Source organism: Bison bison, unplaced genomic scaffold, assembly GCF_000754665.1.
Source record: "Bison bison bison isolate TAMUID 2011002044 unplaced genomic scaffold, Bison_UMD1.0 scf7180017864466, whole genome shotgun sequence".
Taxonomy (NCBI): domain Eukaryota; kingdom Metazoa; phylum Chordata; class Mammalia; order Artiodactyla; family Bovidae; genus Bison; species Bison bison.
The window spans coordinates 8,392,252-8,405,390 of record NW_011495027.1 but is presented as its reverse complement, the minus strand read 5'-3'; positions in this window follow the sequence as shown (position 1 = coordinate 8,405,390).

Below are 13,139 nucleotides of genomic sequence, written 5' to 3'. Positions count from 1 at the left end.
AAAAAAAAAAAAAAAAAAAAAAAAAAGAAAATTGCTTGAATTTGCTTTTTGTCTAACATCATTTCCATAGTCTAAAATAAATATAAAATACATAGCAAGTAATAAATCATTAGCAAAGAAAGGAAGAAATGCACATTAAAATTGTGTATAACATAACCACATTTATTTAAGAATATATTCCAACATCAAACAGCAAATTTCAACAGTGTAAAACCGCAATTACTTTTGCACCAACCTAATAGAATGGAATCATCCTGGAAAACCAGCGTGCTCTATCCGTTGTTTGTTTGCATGAGCAAAGTCAAGGCCTCCCCAAAAGAAACTGTGTACCAGGGAAATTCCTTCTTAAACAAACAGGCTCTGCTGCAGTTCAACCTAGTCTCATGTGTTGGATTAACCAGACTCCTCCTTGAATGTGGTAGTATGAGTTGATGGCTTTGGAATTCCCAGGACACTTAATGACAGTTTTCATGTTTATAGTCAAGAGTGGAGTGGGGGTGTTCAAAAATCCTTCACCTAATATCTTTCTTTTCAAAAAAATCAATGTTGAATTGGTCCTACACAGTAGAGATGAACTTCCGGTTTGCTGCTACCCAGATCACAAACATCTAATGACTTCCCGTCCAACTTGGAATCAATCCCAGCTCCTTACCACGGCCTATTGGACCCTATGTGAATCAGCCCCAGCTCTAGGTTCATTGGCGCAGACACATTCCTAACATTTGTGGGACCCAGGCAAGAGGTAAAAATTGAGGACCACATTCCATATTTCTAAATATTAAAAATTTAAATCAAGCGAATAAACTATTAAACAAAATATATTATGTTCTTCCATTTTGGCAAACATACCTTTCTAATGACAAAGGCAAAAAAAAATGTGTGAAGTTGTGGTTTATGGATTTATATAACTGAAGTTCTATAAGATATTAGACATCTGAATTTAATTATCATTGTGTACATCTGGGTGTTTAAGAAAGACAAAATTAAAAGATTAAGATTTTTATGTTTTCAAAGTTTAGTTTTCTTCTAAAATAGATTATCTATTAGGTTAAAAGGCAAATACAAATTGTAATTAATGACTATCAACGTTTTGAATGAAATTAGTAAAGTTGAAATTTTATTTAACTTTTAAAGCTATTTTTACTTAATTTTTTGAAAATTAACTACCATTCAATATTTTATAATGTAAAATATGCAAACCTCTTGATCTAGTTGTCTCAGTATGATGCTTCACACCTGTCAACATCTGAGCCTACCTGTCTACAAATTTAGGAGAAATATGTAGTATTGATTCATATTGAGGGATGTTCCCAGTGTCCATATATAACCTGCAAATACCACCCGAATTTGTACACACTGCAAGAGCCAGGAAATGGCATGGGAAGAGAAACAAGGAAATGGATACTTTGTGCTATGGAGAACAACCTTCATTATGCAAGCATCAACTGTGTTCATGTTTTCTGAGAAAAAGGATTTAAAAGTTAATTGATTTGTCTTTTTTCTAAGCCAAAGTGTTCCCATGTCTCAAAACCCTCACTCACTGTAGTCTGACTAAGGCTGTGTCAGCTCAGCAAAACTCAAACCTTTGCAGTTGGACACAGTTGCTTTTGCTTTGAGGACACAGAGCCAAAGATATGGAGAAACAATTGTCTGGAACCTGGGTAGAACAAATAATGAGGGCAACTGTTTAAAATTACAGGTTGTGCTGTGATAACCAGAGCAGATCACCAGCTTCTGTGTGATGGAGGCAGCCACATAGTTGTCATTTTTGGGGATATGCGTGCATGTGTGTGATATGTAAGGCTTTCTGAAACAGAGGCTGAGCACGGGGTGGTGGGATGGGGCCCTCTTGCCTGGTATAAGATGGGTATTGCACTGGCCTTGTGTGTGTGTGTGCTCAGTCGCTTTCGATTCTTTGTGACCCCATGGACTGTAGCCCACCAGGCTACACTGTCCATGGAATTTTCCATGCAAGAATATTGGAGTAGGGTGTCTTTTCCTACTTCAGGTGATATTCCCGACCCAGGGGCTGAACCCAAATCTCTAGGGTCTCCTGCATTAAGAGGCAGATTCTTTACCACTAGCACTGCCTGGGAAGTCCTTGCTGATTTTCAAACACACCCAGCGTTATCCTGCCTCAGGGCCTTTGTGATTCATCATGGAATCTCTGCCCCTAGAACTTTGCATTGCTTGCTTCCTCACTTCATTTGGATCTCTGCTCAAATGTCAGCCCTCTGAGAGGCCACTCTGGCCACTCTATCTAAAATAGCATGCCTGTCCCATCACTGTCACCCTCTCTGCATTGCATTTCCTTGTGGCTTTTATTAATAATTGAAATTAGGTCATATGTTTGCCTTCCTCAGTAGGATATAAGTTATCTGAAGAGGGGAGCCCTATCTCCAGTGCCTGTCTTGGCTGCTCAGTAATATTTGTATGAGTGAAGGAAGGAAAGAATTTGAAATAAAATCTTTTTATCACATGGAAGGAATGATTCCACTTTACTTTGAGGTTTTTGGTAAGGACCATCCTTTGCCCTCCAGGATTGCTTGGGTTCCTAGGTAACAGCTGGGGCCAGGATCACTTCTTTCCCCCTGCAATCTCCTGGAAGCTTTGACTTTCCCCTTCAGTATAATGAAGAAAAAAGCGAGTGTGACACTGATCAAATTAGCAATACTTCTCTTATCCCTACCTAGGAAGCTGTTGCTGCCTGTCAATAACAGTGCTTTTTCTATGGCAGAAAAGAACAGGGACACAATATTAACAGAGGCCAAGATAATCTGCCTTCAACTAAAACCAATTAACACTTTCCTAGTGACAAGACTAGCAGTGAAGTGGTGGTCTTTATATTCTAGGGAACAGATACATGGGGTTTCATTTTCTATCTCTGGAAGAGAGAGTCAGACTAGACACTACACACGCAAGGCCTTGGCAGAAGGTTCTTTGCTTAGGAGTTCAAACCATAAGTTTCTGATCACTTCGTTGAAAGACACAGAAAATGTAAGAAAGAAAAGAAGCTAGAACCCTGCCTTTGAAAAGCAAGTGAACTTTATTATAGAAATGCTCAAAGAAGTGAGAGTTAAAGTCTACTGACTGATTTCTGTCTTGTAGCAAGTGTCTCCAGTTGGCCCTTTTCCTTTCTATTCCAGATTTTCACATCTTTGTGTCTCTTGGGACCCCTGGAGACATTGCCTGGAACTTGGCCAGAGGTAACTAGACTATCAAGTCTCCCTGCATGGCCACCTGATGAAATCTAATACCCATTCATTAAAAATAAACAAAATGAAAAACCTCTCTGAAAAAGAGAAATAAAGAGAAACTTTCTTAACTTGACCAAGAACCTCTACCAAAAAGCCCCACAGTTAACATTATGCTTATGATAAGACTCAATGCTTTCCCTGTTAAACTGTTAACAAGAGGAGAATGACCGCTCTCCTATATAGTACTGGAGAAGTTCTGGCCAGGAAAATAAGGCAAGATAAGGAAATGAAAGATACATATCAGAAAGGAAGAACCATCCCTATTTGCAGATGACATGATTATTTTAATAGAAAAATCCCAAGGAGTATATATAAAAACTTATAGAACCATAAAGTGAGTTCAGCAAGGTTATAAGATATGGGATAAACATACAAAAGTCAACTGCATTTCAATATACCAGCAATTAATGTGTGGACACTGAAATTAAAAAGATCATTTAGAGTCACTCAAAATTTTACATACTTAGATACAAATCTAAAACAAATGTATAGAACATGTGTGATGAAAACTATAAAACATTGTTGGAAGACATCAAAGAAGATACAAGTAGTATACGGAGAGACATATATTCATAAGTTGAAAAATTCAACATAGTCATGATGCCAGGTATCCCCAAATCAATAAGCAGGTTTAAGGCAATATTTTCCCTAGATATAGGCAATATTATCTAAAATACATGTGGAAAGAAAAATAAATTAAAATAGGTAAAAACATTTTTGAAAGTGAAAAGTGGGGGAAGTCAGCTTCCATGATTTCAAGATTATGTAACTACAGTAATCAAGACTATATAGTATTGAAAGGGTTAGACACAGAGATCAATGGGTATAGAACAGGGAAACCAGAAATATCTCCACACTAATATGCCTAACTGATTTTTGACAGAAGTGCAAAAGCAATTTGATGGAAGAAAATAGCTTTTTCAACAATAGTGAAGGAGCTGCTGGATATCCTCAGGCAAAAAAGTGAACCTCAACTTCAGTCTCACACTTTATACAAAAACTAATTCAAAATGGATCACAGACTTAAATAAAATGCTAAAATATAAAACTTTTAAGAAGAAAAAAAAACAACAGAAAATCTTTAGGATCTAAGGCTAGGCAAAGAAAGAAAGAAAAAGAAAGTGAAGTCTCTCAGTCATGTATGACTCTTTGTGACCCCATGGACTGTAGCCTACCAGGCTCCTCTGTCCATGAAATCTTCCAGGCAAGAATACTGGAGTGGGTTGCTTTTTCCTTCTCCAGGGGATCTTCCCGACCCAGGGATCAAACCTGGGTCTCCCACATTGCAGGCAGATTCTTTACCATCTGAGCCATGAGGGAAGCTAAGGCTAGGCAAAGAGTTTATATATTTGATACCAAAAGCACAGTCCATAAAGAAACAGTAAATTTTATTTCATCAAAATTAAAAACTTTTGTCCTGTGAGTAACCCTTTAAAGAAGATGAGAAAACAAGTTCCACAGTGGGATAAAATGTTTGTAAACCACATTAGCTGACAAAGAAACATTGTCTTGAATAAATAAAAACCTCTCAAAACTTAACAGTTAAAAAAAAATGCAATTAGAAAATGGACAAAAGACACGCACAGACATTTCACTGAAGAGGACATACAGATGGAAATAAGCACATGAAAAGATGTTAAACATCACAAGTCATTTGGGAAATGCAAATTAAAACCATAATGAGATATCGCTACACACCTGTCCAAATGTTACAATAACAAATAATGACAATACCAAATGCTGGTGAGATAGAATGGAAGAAACTGGGTCACTCCTACATTACTCGTGAGCATATAGAATGGTGCATCCACACTGGAAAAGTGTTTGGCCTTTTATTAGAAAGCTAAATGAGTAACTAGTATATGACTGGAGAAAGCAATGGCACCCCACTCCAGTACTCTTGCCTGGAAAATCCCATGGATGGAGGAGCCTGGTGGGCCACAGTCCATGGGGTCGCAAAGAGTTGGTCACGACTGAGTGACTTCCCTTTCACTTTTCGCTTTCATGCATTGGAGAAGGAAATGGCAACCCACTCCAGTGTTCTTGCCTGGAGAATCCCAGGGACGGGGGAGCCTGGTGGGCTGCCGTCTATGGGGTCACACAGAGTCGGACACGACTGAAGCGACTTAGCAGCAGCAGCAGCAGCAGTGTATGACTTCAACCTGGCAGTTATACTCTTGGTCATTTATTCAAGACAATGGAAACATGTTCATGCCAAAACCTGTTTGTGAATGTTCAAACTAATTTAATTTGTAATAGCCCCAAAATGGAAATGATCCAAGTGTGCTTCAGTGAGTGAATGGTTAAGCAAATTATGATATATTGATATCATGGAATACTACTCAACAGTAATAAGAAAGGAAACACTGATACAGCAACAACTTGGATTAATCTCAAGGGAATTATTCTGAGTGGAAAAAGTCAATTCCAAAAGGTTATATACTACATGATTTCATTTATATAACATTCTTGAAATTATAAAATTATAGAAATGGAGAACAGATAAGTGTTTGCCAGAAGTTAAGAATGGATAGGGGTAGGAGAAGAGTGAGTTTGACATTAAAAGGTAAATACAGGGATCTTTATGGTGATAGAAATGTTGTACTTTTTGACTATATCAATATCAATATCCTGATTGTGCTATTGTACTATGCTATGCTATGCTATGCTATGCTAAGTCACTTCAGTCGTGGCCGACTCTGTGTGACCCCATAGACGGCAGCCCACCAGGCTCCCCCGTGCCTGGGATTCTCCAGGCAAGAACACTAGAGTGGGTTGCCATTTCCTTCTCCAGTGCGTGAAAGTGAAGTCGCTAAGTCGTATCCGACTCTTAGCAACCCCATAGACTGCAGTCTACCAGGCTCCTTCATCCATGGGATTTTCCAGGCAAGAATACTGGAGTGGGGTGCCATTGCCTTCTCCGATTGTACTATAGTTTTTCAATATGTTACTACTGAGGAATCATGGCCTTTCTCTATCATGTCTTACAACTGCATGTAAATCTATCTCAAAATAGAGAGTAATTTGAGAAAAGCAACACATGTAAGATTAAATGTCTGAGAATAATCAAAATTAATAAAAATAAAAGCAGTGATGTTTTACTAGAGATTAAATCACACTATAAAGACCTTTCAGTTAAAGCAATATGGTACCAAAATAAAAGACCAATGAAATAGAACGGAAATTCAAGAAATAGATCTTAGTAACCATGGGAAGTTGACATATGCCAAAGGTGATGTTTCAACTTCAGAGGAAAAAATAACTGATTTAATAAAAATAACTTGCTTTCCATCTAGAAGAAAACTAAAATTATACTCTTATCTCTCATCACATGTAAAAGTAAATCCCAATTATATTACAAATTTAAATAGAAAATAAAAGGCAGAAAATTTTTAGAAGAAAAATTAAGAGAAGATAAGGATAAGCAATATCTTTTGAAGCGAGTCTTAATTTTTACTCTGTTCCCCAAAGACTAATATTTGTACTTAAATAATCACACATGACTTATGAGCCTGGAAAGAAGTATGGAAGACTATATGAAAAAGTGTTAATGTTGGTTCCTAGGTCTGGGGTGAGGAGAAGTATGGGGTCAGGAGACAGGGGAAGGACAGGTGAATAAACAGAAAGGTTGAAGACAAGGGGACAGGTATTGAGAACTTCTTTAAAGGGCATGTATAATATGAACACATTTGTATAAAATTTTATATGTAAGTATCCATCTGAGCCTAAAACATGTATGAATCATAGTCACAGAAACATTAATAATGAATGTCTCAGAGTGGTAGAACTTAAACAATCATTTTTTTAAACTTTCTTCCTTATCATTTTCTGAATTGTTTGACTTTGTAACAATAAGAATTCCTCATTTATATATACATAAGAATCAGTAACCCTATATTTTAATTAGGGGGTAAACCAATACATGTTTTTGTATGTATTTTTGTCTCATGGAAGAGAATTTCCCTGGGAGATACCAGGAGAGAGACTCTCTGCTTTGGAGACACTCTGAGTGACTTAAACAACAGGCACGTATTTTCTCATACTTCTGGAGGCCAGAAGTTCAAGAGAAAAGCATCAGCAGGGTTGGTTCCTTTTGATAGCAAACAAGGGAAGGGTCTGTCCTAGGCCCCACACCTCAGCTTGTGCTGGACATTCTCTCTTTATTTCTTTACATCCTCTTTCCTCTATATGTACCTGATGTCCTCTTACAAGGACCTTGCTGCTGCTACTGCTGCTGCTGCTAAGTCGCTTCAGTCACGTCCAACTCTGCGACCCCATAGATGGCAGCCCACCAGGCTCCCCCATCCCTGGGATTCTCCAGGCAAGAACACTGGAGTGGGTTGCTATTTCCTTCCCCAATGCAGGAAAGTGAAAAGTGAAAGTGAAGTCGCTCAGTCGTGTCCGACTCTTAGCGACCCCATGGACTACAGCCTACCAGGCTCCTCCATCCATGGGATTTTCCAAGCAAGAGTACTGGAGTGGGGTGCCATTGCCTTCTCTGACAAGGACCTTAGGCATATTAAATTAGGGCTCACCCCAATGACTTCATTTTACCTAAATCACCTCCATAAAGACTCTATCTATAAATGTTGTCACAGTCTGAATAACAGGGGGTTAGAACTTCAATGTGAATTTTTTTGAGGGGGGACGTAGTTCACCTTGCAACACTCTTTAAACCTAGATGTGATGATGACTCCTTGCTTTGCAGGTTCCCTGGAGGGCTCCACCATCTCCTGTTGGTTCCCCAAATGTTTCCCACTCCTCCTTAGAGTCTGTTCATCAAATTCCCTTCAGGGATCCTTTCAGTGTGCTGTCTTTTACCTGCAGGAGTTGTGACTGGCATTACATCCAAGTGACAATATTGAGTAGATACTGAGATATTTGAAACTATAATTCAGAGGAGAGGCCCAAGATGATTCCAAGGCTTCACACCTGTTCATTTGATTATTCTCTGGTACCATTTTGCAGATTCTGTGATGGAGGGAAAGGAAGGTAGTGCTGAGAGCACTCTAGAGTTGCCTGGGAGGGAATGATTTTTAGGAGGCTAAGAAATTAAACAGTGGAGAGGTAATGGAGATAGCAATTTAAAGATATCTGTATTAAATAGCCCCCTGGGGCTTCTCAGGTTGTACAAGTGGTAAAGAATCTGCCTGTCAGCACAGGAGACGCAAGAGAAGTGGATTCCATCCCTGGGTTGGGAAGATACCCTGGAAGAGGACATGGCAACCCATTCCAGTATTCTTGACTAGGAAATTACATGGACAGAGGAGCCTGATGGGCTACAGTCCATGGAGCTGCAAAGAGTCAGACTTGCCTGAGCAGCTGAGCAAGCACATGTATTAAATAGAAGGACTTTTAATAGAAATTGCGTTATGACCAAGCAAATTATTCTACAGTATAACTCTGTGTGTGTTTAGAGAAAAGAAGGGAGGAATCAGGGGAAGGGAAAGATTGAGGATATATGAACAGGACACAGAGACAATTCTGGAATTAGGCCTGTATTTGTAATAGAGCAAAGCAGTAAGTAGCACGGGGGAGAGAAACTGGCTTTTGAGAGGAGAACTCTACCTCTGTTGAGAGGGAAGATGAGTAAAGGTTTGCAAGGTAGTAGAGCCAAGAAGAAATGGAGGAGACTTTGTTTCTCAACATCTTTAATTTTACCTCATTTCACCTCTGAGTTGAAATCACAGTTGCTATGAAAAAGTGCTTTTACGTTCCTGATTGGTTGGTTTCTTATTACAATTTCCTAGAAATTCTAAATACCTAATGTATTACTTTTATGTGCAGAATCTGCTCAGCATTACCATGCATCTATCATGCAAGATAAGTTACCAGTGAATCTCCTCACACGAATATTAGCACAGTTCTTATTCTTTATGTCACAATAAATGTTGAAAATATCCCCTAGTTGCTTATAGATGTCATTTACAGTTCTTATCTTATTTGTTAAGGTACACACAAATTTGTGGCCATTTTAAATATAGATGAGCAGGGACTTTGAGCTTGCCCTATATATTAATTTGGAAAGGTAATCTAGAAAAAGATTTTCAAGCTAAAAAAGTGCCCTTTATTTTAGTTTCCACAATGGAACTGTTAGAGTACATTATGTTAGTAATTCAAAAGCAATACTATATGATGAAGTAGATGTACTAAATATGCCTGGCTTTAAATACATTTTCATCCTGGAAAGACTTGGAGATCCCCTGGACTAATTCACCTCATTTTATAGATGAAAGCACTGAGGCCCAGAGAGCAAAATGTCTGGGCCCAAAGTCCCACAGATAGTTGAGGGACTAGAATCCAGAACTCGTACTCCAAGGGCAGGCTTTGTGTTCCCAACTAGACTTCCTCCCTCTAAAGTCAAAACAACCATGTTTTAACAGCATTTGATTGTCTTCTAGGTTTGACCTGCTATGACAAAAGAATTTTTTTTAACTATGCTGTTAATAGGATAATTGCCACACTATTTATAAATAGCCAAGACTTGGAAGCAACCTAAACATCCATCAACAGATGAATGTATAAAGATATGGTACAATGGAATATTACTCAGCCATAAAAAGAATGAAATAATGCCATTTGAAGTAACATGGATGAACTTAGAGATTATCATACCAAATGAAGTAAGCCAGACAGAAAAAGACAAATATCATGTACTGCTTATATGTGGAACCTAAAATAAAGATATAAATGAACCCATATATAAAACAGAAATAGACCCCTAGGCATAGAAAGCAAGCTTATGGTTATGAAAGGAGAAATGAGATGGGGAGAGGAATAAATTAGGAATTTGGGATTAACAGATACACACTATTATATGTAAAACAAAAAAGATCCTGCTGTAGAGCACAGGGAAATATACTCAATATTTTATAATAACCTATAAGGGAAAAGACTCTGAAAAGGGATATATATATATATATATCCATTGGCATATATATATACACACGTGTATATGACCAAATCACCTTGCTGTACACCTAAAACTAACACGACATTGTAAATCAACTATACTTCAATTTTAAAAAAGGGCATTCAGCAAAGTAACTTCAAAATGAGAGTGAAGCCCAGTCTCCTGTGGCCAGATCTAGATGCTTTAGAACAGGCTGTAGTTCTCACTTGAGCAGTATGTATTAATAGCTCACAAATATAAGTATAATTCCCTCTTAGTCAATGACCTACTTGATCAGCAAATGAGGAGGAAGTAATTCCCAGGAATGGTAAGTGAGCAGAGCTGTGGCCTCTGGCTAAAGCCAAATCAACCCTAGTGACTGTCTCTAAGAAGAGATCATTTATTCATTCAACAATTCAGCAAACATTTGTTGAATGTCCCCTATGTACTAGAAACTGGACTAGGCATTGGGGTAGAGCAGAGGACCAATCCATTTGGTCACTGTGGCACGCCAGTCAGAATGGCTGCGATCCAAAAGTCTACAAGCAATAAATGTTGGAGAGGGTGTGGAGAAAAGGGAACTCTCTTACACTGTTGGTGGGAATGCAAACTAGTACAGCCACTATGGAGAACAGTGTGGAGATTCCTTAAAAAACTGGAAATAGAACTGCCTTATGATCCAGCAATCCCACTGCTGGGCATACACACTGAGGAAACCAGACAGGAAAGGGACACGTGTACCCCAATGTTCATCGCAGCACTGTTTATAATAGCCAGGACATGGAAGCACTCTAGATGTCCATCAGCAGATGAATGGATAAGAAAGCTGTGGCACATATACACAATGGAGTATTACTCAGCCATTAAAAAGAATACATTTGAATCAGTTCTAATGAGGTGGATGAAACTGGAACCTATTATACAGAGTGAAGTAAGCCAGAAAGAAAAACACCAATACAGTATACTAAAGCATATATATGGAATTTAGAAAGATGGTAACAATTACCCTGTGTACAAGACAGCAGAAGAGACACCGATGTATAGATCAGTCTTATGGACTCTGTGGGAGAGGGAGAGGGTGGGGAGATTTGGGAGAATAGTATTGAAACATGTATAATATCATGTATGAAACGAGTCTCCAGTCCAGGTTTGATGCACGGTACTGGATGCTTGGGGCTGGTGCACTGGGACAACCCAGAGGGAGGGTAGGGGAGGGAGGAGGGAGGAGGGTTCAGGATGGGGAACACATATATACCTGTGGCAGATTCATTTCGATATTTGGCAAAACCAATACAATATTGTAAAGTTTAAAAATAAAATAAAAAAAAAAAGATTCCAAAAAAAAAAATCTGTGTAGGAATCAAGGACATATGTGTGAAGGCCCACATATGCATAGGCCCACACACATTCTTGAGAAACCTGTATGCAGGTCAGGAAGCAACAATTAGAACTGGACATGGAACAACAGACTGGTTCCAAACAGGAAAAGGAGTACGTCAAGGCTGTATATTGTCACCCTGCTTATTTAACTTATATGCAGAATACATCATGAGAAATGCTGGGCTGAATGAAGCACAAGCTGGAATCAAGATTGCCGGGAGAAATATCAATAACATCAGATATGCAGATGACACCACCCTCATGGCAGAAAGTGAAGAGGAACTAAAGAGCCTCTTGATGAAAGTGAAAGAGGAGAGTGAAAAAGTTGGCTTAAAGCTCAACATTCAGAAAATGAAGATTATGGCATCTGGTCCCATCACTTCATGGGAAATAGATGGGGAAACAGTGGGAACAATGGCTGACTTTATTTTGGGGGGCTCCAAAATCACTGCAGATGGTGATTTCAGCCATGAAATTAAAAGATTCTTGCTCCTTGGAAGGAAAGTTATGACCAACCTGGACAGCATATTAAAAAGCAGAGACATTACTTTGTCCACAAAGGTCCGTCTAGTCAAGGCTATGGTTTTTCCAGTAGTTATGTATGGAGGTGATGAGTTGAACTATAAAGAAAGCTGAGCACCAAAGAATTGATGCTTTTGAACTGTGGTGTTGGAGAAGACTCTTGAGAGTCCCTTGGACTGCAAGGAGATCCAACTAGTCCATCCTAAAGAAGATCAGTCCTGGGTGTTTATTGGAAGGACTGATGCTGAAGCTGAAACTCCAATACTTTGGCCACTTGATGTGAAGAGCTGACTCATTGGAAAAGACCTTGATGCTGGGAAAGATTGAGGGCAGGCGGAGAAGGGGATGACAGAGAATGAGATGGTTGGATGGCATCACCGACTCAATGGACATGGGTTTGGGTGAACTCCGGGAGTTGGTGATGGACAGAGAAGCCTGGTGTGCTGCAGTCCATGGGGTTGCAAAGAGTCAGACATGACTGAATGACTGAACTGACTTATGAAGGCCACCTACCATATGCAGAAGGCCCCGCATGGATCAAAGACTGATACCAGAGCAGGCTTCAAATAACATTGTTTATTCAACACTCCTTGTTTCAGATTGTACTTGCCAGTATCTCACTTTCAGAGAATCAAAAAAATATCATAAAGGATTTATTTCACATAAATTCCTCATCTCCAATCCATACCTAAAGCTCTTTTTACTGACCCTGTATCCCTCCCTATTGACATTATGTCTATTAACACTTTCAACCATACCTTCTTCTGTAAGAATTTTGTGTGTTTTGATTAGTTAGAATGATTTTGCAGTAGTGCTAAGGAAAGGTCTTTTTTAAAAAAAACTGTAATAGATGCTGTTTTCTACATGCCAACACAGAGCTACTTGGTTTATATGTTGCATTGTAAAATAGGTATGCTTTTCCATTTCATACATGAGGAAACAGAGAAATTAAGCAGTTTTTCTGGAGTACTACAGGTTTTATGGTGGCAGACTCAGGACCCTGGTCCCAAAGTGCATGCTCTTCCTTCTGCACCAAGCCACCCAGGATCCTGGGAATCAACCCTGGAGGGCTCTCCTGAGGAGGCACT